The 12637-nt window shown below is 44.1% G+C and overlaps 1 protein-coding gene across 2 annotated transcripts in view; it reads left to right on the forward strand.

Moving 5' to 3' along the window:
* LOC135548748 (serine/arginine repetitive matrix protein 3-like) overlaps window positions 1-12637 on the forward strand; it is a 147589-nt gene that overhangs the window by 20292 nt on the left and 114660 nt on the right. The window lies entirely within an intron of this gene.

Here is a 12637-nt window from a genome sequence, read left to right on the forward strand (position 1 = left end):
CACCTTGTGCTGGGTACAATAACGGGTGGCGGTGGGTTATGGTATGGGCAGGCATAAGCTACGGACAACAAACACAATTACATTTTATTGATGGCAATTTGAATGCACAGAGATACCGTGACGAGATCCTAAGACTCATTGTTGTGCCATTCATCTACCGCCATCATCATGTTTCAGCATGATAATGCACGACCCCATGTCACAAGGATCTGCACCGAAGCTGAAAATGTTCCAGTTCTTGCATGCTCACCAGACATGTTACCCATTGATCAGGTTTGGGATGCTCTGGATCGACATTTACGACAGCGTATTCCAGTTCACGCCAATATCCATCAATTTCGCACAGCCATTGAAGAGGAGTGGAACCACAATCCACAGGCCACAATCAACAGCTTGATCAACTCTATGCGAAGGAGATGTTTCACGCTGCATGAGGCAAATGGTGGTCACACCAGATACTGACTGGTTTTCTGATCCACGTCCCTACCTTTTTTTTAGGTATCTGTGACCAACAGATGTATATTTGTAATCCCAGTCAAATCAAATTGTGTTTGTCACATGCGCCGAATACAACAGGTGTAGTGAAATGCTTACTAACAAGCCCTTAACCAACAATGATTTAAGAAGTTAAGAAAAATAAGTGTTAAGTAAAAAATAGAAAATGAAAGTAACAAATAATTCAACGGCAGCAGTAAAATAACAATAGCGAGGTTACATACAGGGGGTACCAGTACAGAGTCAATGTACGGGAGCACCAGTTAGTCGAAGTAATTAAGGTAATATGTACATGTAGGTAGAGTTAAAGTGACTATGTATAAATAATAAACAGAGAGTAGCAGCAACGTAAAAGAGGGGTCTGGGTAGCCCTTTGATTAGCTGTTCAGGAGTCTTATGGCTTGGGGTTAGAAGCTGTTAAGAAGCCTTTTGGACCTAGACTTGGCGCTCTGGTACCACTTGCCGTGCAGTAGCAGAGAGAACAGTCTATGACTAGGGTGGCTGGAGTCTTTGACAATGTTTTGTGCCTTCCTCTGACACCGCCTGGTATAGAGGTCCTGAATGGCAGGAAGTTTGGCCCCAGTGATGTGCTGGGCCCTACGCACTACCCTCTGTAGTGCCTTGTGGTCAGAGGCTGAGCAGTTGCCATACCAGGCAGTGATGCAACCAGTCAGGATGCTCTCAATGGTGTAGAATATTTTGAGGATCTGAGGACCCATGCCGAATCTTTTCAGTCTCCTGAGGGGAAATAAGCTTTGTTGTGCCCCCTTCATGACTGTCTTAATGTGTTTGGAGTATGATAGTTTGTTGGTGATGTGGACATCACCAAGATCACCAAGATCTCAACCTGCTCCACTACAGCCCTGTAGTGAGAATGGGGGCGTGCTGGATCCTCCTTTTCCTGTAGTCCACAATCATCTCCTTTGTCTTGATCACTTTGAGGGAGAGGTTATTGTCCTGGCACCACACAGCCAGGTCTCTGACCTCCTACCTATAGGCTGTCTCATTGTTGTCGGTGATCAGGCCTACCACTGTTGTGTCATCGGCAAACTTAATGATGGTGTTAGAGTCGTGCCTGGCCGTGCAGTCATGAGTGAACAGGGAGTAGAGGAGGGGACTACGCACGCACCCCTGAGCTGCCCCCGTGTTGAGGATCAGCGTGGCAGATGTATTGTTACCTACCCTTACCACCTGGGGGCGGCCCGTTAGGAACTCCAGGATCCAGTTGCAGATGGAGGTGTTTAGTCCCAGGGTCCTTAGCGTAGTGATGAGCTTTGAGGGCACTATGGTATTGAACGCTGATCTGTAGTCAATTAATAACATTATCACATAGGTGTTCCTTTTGTCCAGGTGGGAAAGGGCAGTGTTGAGTGCAATTAGAGATTGCATCATCTGTGGATCTGTTTGCGGTATGCAAATTGGAGTGGGTCTAGGGTTTCTGGGATAATGGTGTTGATGTGAGCCATGACCAGCCTTTCAAAGCACTTCATGGCTACAGAAGGGTCGGTAGTGATTTAGGCAGGTTACCTTAGTGTTCTTGTGCACAGGGACTATGGTGGTCTGCTTGAAACATGTTGGTATTACATACTCGGTCAGGGACAGGTTGAAAATATCAGTGAAGACACTTGCCAGTTGGTCAGCGCATGCTTGGAGTACATGACCTGGTAAAACCGTCTGAATGTTGACCAGTTTAAAGGTCTTACTCACATCAGCTACAGAGAGCGTGATCACACAGTCGTCCGTTCATGTGGAATCCATAGATTATGGCCTAATAAAATTGCTGAAGTTTTGAAAAAGTTCTCTAGGCTAAGACCGGCCCTACATGACGGCATTGGCGTTTTTTCTTTATGTTTGGATCAACACTTGATTCTGGCTTATCTCACATGAATGCTGCCCTGACTTCCTATCTGCCAAATCATTCTGTTCTTTCACAATAAAAAAAAAAGATTGTTATGTTAAAAAGAAAAGGTGTAAGACCGGAAAGAATGAAATGAAATAAACATAGAACAGAATGTGATGCTGGTAAACTGAGATTTGCCATAAAAGGTGTTCTGTGTTTAAATAACAACAACATATGAAGCTATGTATGTAAAACAGACAGGAAACCAGAACTTTTATTAATGTGATACAGGTCAACTGTGTTATAAGTAGAAATGTATTCCATTATTTAAAAAGTTGACACACTGAACTAGGCTACTCTTGATGCACTGAATTAGTAATTGACACACTGCATTACTCTTACAGCACTTAAAATGAACTATTAGCAATATTTCATTTTAATAAAAATACTTTATAAGATTGTAATTGTGTTTGTGCATTGTTTTTTTATACCGGTCTTATGTAGAACATGTCTGGCCCACCCTGTAAATAACCTTTTTCAAATCTGGACCCGGTAAGAATATCGTTGAATAGCCCTGGCATAGTGGGTCAATTTCCGTAAGAGTGAGGCTCAACTTCTCTGCTGTCTTGGTGCCCTGGCTACCACGCTGTAAACACCTGAAGCAAACACATGCACTTGCGCAGATACTGTGTGAAAGGGGAAGTGTTGCATCTCACTCATCTCATTATCCTAACCTATTCATTGATGTGAGGGCCTGCTTTACTGAGGTTGTGTAACATTACAAGCCAAGAAATTGCAAGATACATCATTCCATTGCGAGACACATCTTTTGATAGCCAATAGATAGGACTATTGCACAGTTATGACTGTCTGCCTGGTGGCTGACCTGCCTATACTGTGCCCATCCCCTCTCTCTCCGTCCCTTGCAAGCTCGCTATGAAAGATGCAAGTGGTCTCAAAAGTACAACAACTAATCAGTCTCTTCAGTTCCAAACATAGTGAATTTTAGGATACTCAAAAATGGCAGTTGACACCGGGAGTCGACATGCAAGGATCGAGGAATCAATCATTTTTGAGTCAACTCTCCACCGCCACATCGCCGTTAACATTTGGACAAATTGCAGAGAAAGGCAAGTGACAGCAGCAAAGTCCCGTATGACAATGATTTGAGAAGTTAAATGAGAAGGAAATGCAAACTTTGCGAGGTATAGAGACCCTGTAACGTGTACGCTGTGAGTCGGGAAGCAAGTTCAGGGAGTGTATTTAATAATCAAATTAACATAGAACAGAACAAGAAACACGTGTATCTTACAGACATGAACACTGGAACAGAAACAATAACGCCTAGGGGAGGACCCAAAGGGAGTGACATATATAGGGAAGGTAATCAGACAGGTGATGGAGTCATGGTGAGTCTGATGAGGCGCTGGTGCGCGTAACGATGGTGACAGGTGTGCGTAATAATTAGCAGCTTGGTGACCTCGAGCACGAGAGAGGGAGGTTACGTGACAGACCCAAACAGTTGCTGGCAGGTGCATTGTGAATTCACATGGAATTGTATGAATTGTTCTTATCGTTTTAACAGATACATTTTTTTCAGTTTAAACATTAATGTTTCCATTTGTCACATCCCTAGTCTGACCCACTGTCTGCTGAAGCGCACTGTCAGGGGAAATGAGCGTGAAGGGAAGGGCGACCTGGCAGCCATGTTCTCCAGGTGACCTCCGTTCAGAGTGACTGAGTGGGGCGGAGGGGGCCGAATGACCTTTTCCAGCCCAGTGGAGATGGTTGCCCTTGGGCCACGGATGATCTGAGCCCAGCCTCCAGGCCTGGTTATTAACACAGTGGCTTCGATTGGCCGCTCAGCTCGCCGAGCCTTTTGTGTCTGATCCGCTACACAATGGTAGCTGTACGTCAGGAGCTCTGAGCTCTAACAAGGACAGGATGGATGGTAGGCAGAGGGAGAGAGAGAGAGAGAAGGGGAAGACCGAGAGAGGGAGGTGAGAGAAAGAGAGTGAGAGCAGGTTTAATCTCCACAGGATTTCAAAAACAGAAAGAGACAAAGAGGGATGAGAAAGAGAGAAGCAATTTTAGAGGTGTTTATCTCACCGTCTCTTCTCTCAACTCTCCTCTGTCTGATCAGTATTCTGCCTCTGTCACCCCCAGCCCATCGATTAACCCCACAGTGTATAGTATAGCATCAGATCCTCTCGTGGGTTTAGGAGAGATGGGTGTCAGGGGAAATTTCATGCCGACTGCTCTTTTCCATTAGGGAGGCAGGAACAGTGGAGTCCACCTCCCTCCTCTAGGGCCCAGCGCTGTGAAAATTTGTGAAGCGTGAACCCTATAGAGGAGAGGAGGAGGAGAGGAGGAGAGAATGAAAGAGAGATGGAGAGAAAGAGAGGGGGGTAGAGAGAGCTTGGGGAGATGGAGGGAGAGCTGTTTGGTGTAGTTAGCTGCAGGCCTTGAAGAAGGAGGATGAGGAAAGGAGGAAAGGTCAGGGAGGAGGAAAGGTCAGGGAGGAGGAAAGGTCAGGGAGAATGAAAGGTCAGGGAGAAGGAAAGGTCAGGGAGAAGGAAAGGTCAGGGAGAAGGAGGCAGAGTGTTTTTGGATTCTGTATCCGTACAGTATTTTATTGACTGATGGGATGGTGCCAGTTTGAGCTGACCTTTCCAAAACTCTTCAAAGAAACAGTTACCACAAAACCCTGAGAAACCCTTACAGTAGGAGGCTTACTGCACACTACCTAGGCCAATAAATCAAAGGATCCATGAGAGGATTGCATGCTGCTACAATATCCCAGTACATTCTCCAGATATGTAGTGAGTAAGTACCTGACATTCTCCGCAATAGTTCATGCTCTGTCTCAGGATTTGGAGGTAGCAGAAGTCAGAGTAAAATTCATTATAAAATCGATCACCTCAAGCTTTCTCAATACTATTATTAATTAATAATCAAAGAACCTGTGTGTCTATTGCAGCCGTGTACTGTAGTAAGTAGTCAGTCACTAGCCTAACTAGTATAAAACCCTTGTCTTTAGCATTACACTCACTCGCCAAACTACAACCTGCGTTGTGGGTGTCCATGTTAAAGTGTGGGTCAGGTGGGGCAACTTTCTTTTTTATTTATTTAACCTTTATTTAACTAGGCAAGTCAGTTAAGAACAAATTCTTATTTACAATGACGGCCTACCAAAAGGCAAAAGGCCTCCTGCGGGGACGGGGATTAAAAATAAAAATATAGGACAAAACACACATCACGACAAGAGCGACACCACAACACCACATAAAGAGAAATCTAAGACAACAACATAGCATGCAGCAACACATGACAACACAGCATGGTAGCAAAACATGACAACAACATGGTAGCAACACAACATGGCAGCAGCACAACATGGTAGCAGCACAAAACATGGGACAAACATTATGGGGCACAGACAACAGCACAAAGGGCAAGAAGGTAGAGACAACAATACATCACGTGAATCAGCCACAAGTGTCAGTAAGAGTGTCCATGATTGAGTCTTTGAATGAAGAGATGGAGATAAAACAGTCCAATTTGAGTATTTGTATCAGCTTGTTCCAGTTGCTAGCTGCAGCGAACTGAAAAGAGGAGCGACCCAGGGACGTGTGTGCTTTGGGGACCTTTAACATATTGTGACTGGCAGAACGGGTGTTGTATGTGGAGGATGAGGGCTACAGTAGGTATCTCAGATAGGGGGGAGTGAGGCCTAAGAGGGTTTTGTAAATAAGCATCAACCAATGGGTCTTGCGACGGGTATATAGAGATGACCAAATTACAGAGGAGTATAGAGGGCAGTGATGTGTCCTATAAGGAGCATTGGTGGCAAATCTGATGGCTGAATGGTAGAGGAACATCTAGCCACTCGAGGGCAGACTTACCTGCCAATCTATAAATTACGTGCCGTAATCTAGCATGGGTAGGATGGTCATTTGAATCAGGGTTCGTTTGGCAGCTGGGGTGAAATAGGAGCGATTACCATAGAACAAAACCAAGTCTAGATTCAACTTCAGCCTGCAGCTTTGATATGTGCTGAGAGAAGGACAGTGTACCGTCTAGCCATACTCCCAAGTACTTGTTGGAGGTAACTACTTCAAACTCTAAATCATTTGTGGGGAGAGGGGGATTCTTCTTACCAAACCACATGGCCTTTGTTTTTGGAGGTGTTCAGAACAAGGTTAAGGGCAGAGAAAGCTTGTTGGACACTAAGAAAGCTTTGTTGTAGAGCGTTTCACAGCCTCTCCCTCAGTGAGGTGTGTGGGTGTGTGCCGCTCAGAGCCACTCAGTGTGGTGTTTCAGCATGATGCTCTAGAGGTCAGAAATGCTGAGCACTGCAATTTTATAAATGAGCCGGAAAAGCAGGGAGCACCATTCACAACTGACTTTGGCCTGAGTGGAGGCAGGAAACAGACGCACATACACACCCCGCCTGGACAGATTGCTTATTTCAGCGAGAAGCGACAACGTTTTGTCACGTTGTAATCACGGCCGGGCATTCGTGCGGTTGAATCCGTGTCTGCTGTAAAATGGAACATGTTACAGCAGAAACTAAATCAACCGCACAAATGCCCGGGCTTTCTGTGTTGTCAGCTGTTCGTGCCAAAGAAGAAGATTCTTTTATTTTCATGACGGTCTTCATTCATAGCCGTCAGTTACACGGATATATAGCAATTGTTCCAGCATTAACTCTAACTAACTAAAGTACAGTTTAGATGCCAAACTTATGGCAAGTCGAACTGAATAGATATTAAGAGTGGGCTGGCACGGTTGAGAGCTTTTCTTGATGCCCCGATTGGTTTCATACAACCATTCTCAGCACTGCAGACTTTCTCATTGATTTGAGGTCGCATTCAGGCATAATAGGGACCTCTTTTATGTTATAGAAACCACAAAGTTTATTGCACTTAAAAAGCAAAGACGATTCACACACCTGTGCAGGGCTGAAGTTAATGTTTGAAACATGATCGGTTTAATATATCTCGGTTAATGTAACGTGTCTTCAGATTTCATAACTCCCTTCTAAGGAATCACCAGTCTCCTCCCTAAAATAAACCCTGATATATGTTAGCAATGGCGATGTACCTGTGCAATATAGACATTCTATTTTCTTGCAAAACAATTCGTATGTTGAGAAGTCATGTCACGACTACTGCCGAAGTCGATGCCTTTCCTTGTTTCGGGCGGTGCTCGGCGGTCGACGTCACCGGTCTTCTAGTCATCATTGATCCATTTTTCATTTTCCATTGGTTTTGTCTTGTCTTCCTACACACCTGGTTCCAATCCCATTCATTACCTGTTGTGTATTTAACCCTCTGTTTCCCCTCATGTCCTTGTCAGATATTGTTTGTTTGTTCATGATCGTGTAGTTTGTATTGATGCGCGTCGGGGTCCTCGTACCCACTTTGCTTTGATTATGTATTATGGTTTTGGAGCTGTGTTTTTAAGTTATGAAACTACTCCATTATACCAAGTTCGATTCTCCTGCGCCTGACTTCCCTGCCACCTACACACACGTCGATGACACATGTTTTTACCATCAGTTGCTGGTTTCCTGGGGCTGTTCTAACGCATCCACCTGCAAATCCATGATTGGTAGCAAAACAACATGTATTTACATGCAATTAACATATATTAATATGCATGACTATTTCTCCCGTCAGTGGAAAAACTGCTCTGGTGCGCTGCATGAAACAGAGGTGTGCTTCACTCGCACAGTGCAGAAAAAGCTGCAGAGGCTGCCAAACTATATGCAAAAGTCCAGCGAGGCTACCCTAGACTGGAAGATGGCTGCTGCTGCTGCTCTCCTCACAGCCATTCTGTCACATGATACAGTCTCCCTCAGTGACCCCTGACCTCTGCAGTATAGAGGGGTCAGGACTGCGAGGCTCCAGGAACTTCTACTCTATCCCATATGCTGGGCTAAAGAGAGAGAGTGAGAGAGAAAGAGAGAAAGAGAGAGACAGTGGTGGTGGAGAGGTGTGTCCTCTTCCCCCAGTGAGACCACTTTCCAGGTGCAGCCAGCACTATTTTTAGCTGAAGCAGGTGTCCTCATTCAGCTCAGCATGCATATTAAATGACTGGAATATTCTCTCCTCCTTCTCTCCAACTCCCTCTCTTCCCCTCACCTGCTCCCTCCCTCGCCTTGTCTATTCCTCTCACTTGGCTGGGTGGAATATTCTCCATCCTCTCTCTCCCCCTCTTCCTCTCTCTCCCACTCTCTCCCTCCCTCTTTCCCTCCCTTTTCCTCTCACCTGGTCTCTGTATAGGCATCGGGTGATTTTGTCCCCCACCTTTTGCCAAATGGATTTCTTTAACTAAGGGCTGTTGTAGCAGATAGTGTTAGGTGTGTAACGGCAGCATCAGCCTAAGTATTGACTTTCTCTGCTGTTTTATTGCATCCAGTGACAATTCTGGTATTATGGCCTCATCTCTGTTGCTGCAAGGGAAAAGTCCAAACAGGATCTTTGGGATGTCCCAAAGTTGAAATTTCAATGAGGTGACATTAAAGTGGAACTTAAAGCGTTTTAGCAACATGAAATCTTATTAAACTCTGTTCATATACACTCCCAGGAAGAATAAACACATTTTTTTTTTTAAAGTGAGCACCTAGATATCGTAATTTTCACATTTTCATAAATTCATAGAACGTTTGGGAATGAAGTAGAGTATGGCATTTGTGAAAATTCTATAGGAATATAGAGTGGGAAAACGACCATGAGTTTGGACAACTAAAAGACACTGCAGCAAGTAAAACATAATAAAAATATGTCTCGTCTATGATCAAGTCTACGATTGGCCTTAGCCAATCAGAACTACAGTAGGCCTTTATGCAAATAAGCCATTTGCCACATGCGCCTGCCATCATTCACTTTGAACTGGAGTGTGTGTTCACAGGCTGTAGCAAAAGCGCAACTTTAGATCATTAGAACGCATTCGCCAAAAGCCACAAAATACACCTGAATGGAATTCTGCAAATACCACGGGAGTCCTCTTACATTTGGCAACTTTACAGTCCTATTGATCAAACAACCATGAAAAGGTAGTCTATCTCGGCCTCAACTATGCACATTAACAACAACAAGATCGACAACTAAATGCTAGCCAGAGCGAGATGAGATGAACTCAAATCTAACGAGGGATAATTAGATAAACTTTCTCAAACTTTTTCAGCTAGTTGGTCGTCAAATTGCACTGATAAATAATGGGGAATAGTAGCCTCCTCATCCTTCTGCAGCTTGCCTGCCAATGCATGCTTGTCCCAACCCATTTATTGACAACTGAATGGGAACTTGCCTGCACGCCCATTTGATCAATGCCAAATACATTTGATTGACAACTAAGGGTGTGTTCATTATTTGCATCCAGTATGTCAGAGTGCGCTCTGGATAGTTAGTAAATTCAGAGTGTTGTCAGATTGTCTGTTTGTAAATTCAGAGCATTTCGCTATCCAAGCGTTCAGAGTGCACACTGCACTATTGACACTGGATGCACTGGCCGAGGATTAGGGTTGATACAAGCATTCCTCACAACGGCAGTCAAGCACCCAAACTAACTGGCTAAAATTGGCTAGCTTGCTAGCTACTTGTAATTCCAGACGCAAATGAGAGAACACCTCACTCTGGCCATTTTACTCTGGTTAGGCTGTTTAGATGTTAACTAGAGCATTTTTAACTAACTGTACTATTTGCAACAATGTAATAACTTTTTTTTGTCGACGTTTACTGACACTGATCATATTCAGTGGGTGTTGCGTGTTTGTAAATTCTTCAGTTATTCTGCCCTCTGGCACACTCAGACTAGAGTGCTCTGAAATCGTAGATAGCAAGAGTGAATTTACGAACGCAAGAGATATGCTAACTGGATAACAGTCATTCAAGTTCAGCATAGCTAGCTAGCTAGAGCGATTCACATTGTTTGCTAGCTAACCAAATGACACCGCCATCTCCAGCTGTAGCCCCCAAAAAATTATATGAGGGAAAAAAGTAGGTCACTCAACCACTCCTCCAATGACATGACATCCTCCTAGCTAGCTAACGTTAGGCTCCATGTTGTATCGTGCTAAATAAATAGGTACATAAATAGATACACTAGCCTACGTTACGACTGACTTGTGATCACTGCCCTTGCTAGTTTGATTGTATTGACATTCCCAGCCTTAGTTACATCCGTCCGTTTTTTGTCTACAATATTGAGTCATTGAAACTGAAACAGTGCATCCCGAATGGAGGCAGCAAACAATGTACCAGGCCAGCTGTGATTTACAACCTGATAGCAATATTTTTGGGACAGCCAAGAAATGCATTGGTGAATTATATGAATCATCCATATATTCTGCCAACAATTTCTTAGTGTATGTCATGGAATGTTGAGTCAAATATAACCTATTTTTAAAACCTCTTATAAAGTTGGTTTTGTAGCATAACCTGGGAACTTGATATTGTTGACTGATATTATGTAGAAAGTAGTTAAAACGCTGTCAGTTCCACTTTAAGGCTTACACGGTTAAGGAAGGAGTTAGCATTAGGGTAAGGGTAGGGATTAAGGTTAGGGAAGGATCGTCCCAAGGATTCGGATAGCACTAATGGTGCCGCAAGGGGCTGGGGATAACCTTTGAGGTGCCAAACTGATAGCTCTTCTAAAAAGAGCAAGCTGCTCAACTGACCTTTAGGAGCCCTCTTTCTGTCCCTTCTCCCCATCCTCACATCTCTGTCTGTTTGTCTGTCTGTCTCTCTCTCTCTCTCTCTCTCTCTCTCTCTCTCTCTCTCTCTCTCTCTCTCTCCTCTCTCTCTTTCTCTCTCTCTCTCTCTCTCTCTCTCTCGCTCTGTCTAATAAACAGTAAACATTACACCCACAAAAGTTCCAAAGGAATAGAGACATTTCAAATGCCATATTATGGCTATATACAGTGTTGTAACGATGTGCAAATAGTACAAAAAGGAAAATAAATAAACATAAATATGGGTTGTATTTACAATGGTGTTTGTTCTTCACTGGTTGCCCTTTTCTTGTGGCAACAGGTCACTAATTTTGCTGCTGTGATGGCACACTGTGGTATTTCACCCAATAGATATGGGAGGTGATCAAAATGTGATTGTTTTACTTTTTTTGTGGGTCTGTGTTATCTGAGGGAAACATGTGTCTCAAATAATGTCATACATTTGGCAGGGGGTTAGAAAGTGTATCTCAGTTTCCACCTAATCTTGAGAGACAGATCTGCCTACGGCGGGCCTCTCTCAGTAGTACATAGTCTCTCTCTCTCACTCCTTCTCTCTCTCTCTACTGCCTCCACTATAGCCCCCCCCCTCCCCCCATCCTGCCCAGATAGTCCTCTCCTGCCTCTGGTAGCCAGGCTGAAACTGCTGTTGCTGTCCCCAGCTCCCCTGAGTTCTGCCTGACCACCATAGCCTGTCTGTCTGGCTCTGCATTGAAATCCAAATCCACACACATGGATGTGACATTAGAGGGCGATCCACTGGCAGACAGACAGAGTGGATATCTATCTATATTCTAGTGAATTCAGGACTCCGGAGTGTCGCCACTGACTGGTATAGTAGTGTATCTGCTAAATGACTTAAATGTAAATGTAAATGTAGTAGTGTAGTGTGCAGTAGGGTAGTGTTACTTAGCCACTGATTCCATTGAGCTGTCATAGCACTTTCAGCTCAAGGTCACCTCCAAGGACACCAAAGATTCCAGCAGTTTAACACAAATCCACTCCACTCCCCCTCCCTTCCCCTCCTCTCCTATGCTCTTCTCTCTGTCATTGACTCCAGTAGTTAGATCATCCTCAGGCACGTCACCGGACTAAAAACGACAAGGACTTGATTGACCCATCTGATCCATTAGGATTGTAAAGGAAAGTGAATTTCCACAACAGGATCATTCTAGAATCCCCCTCCAACCAGCTCCAAATGACCCTGCTGCTAAAAAAATTATCTTTATGATGCCCCCGTCTTTTAAATGACTTCTGTCTAGTAAATTATGGCTCATAGGGAACCACTGGGAACCACTTCGTATAAGGGTTGAATTACACACAGCAACTGTGAGTCACTAAAAGAAGATGTAGACTTACATCTTCTATCTATCATATTTGTTGATCCTGATCATTAAAATACAGAATAGGATATTTTCTTCTCTTCTCCAAATTGGGGATATTCCTGTGGTTTCTATTGGCATAGAGGAGTACAGGAAACAGACACACGCACACACATACACATGTATGGCGCTGGAATGTATAGCGGCTGTTTTACGGGCTACTGACAAATTCTGCTATTTTGT

This window comes from Oncorhynchus masou, chromosome 11 (genome assembly GCF_036934945.1).
Source record: "Oncorhynchus masou masou isolate Uvic2021 chromosome 11, UVic_Omas_1.1, whole genome shotgun sequence".
Taxonomy (NCBI): domain Eukaryota; kingdom Metazoa; phylum Chordata; class Actinopteri; order Salmoniformes; family Salmonidae; genus Oncorhynchus; species Oncorhynchus masou.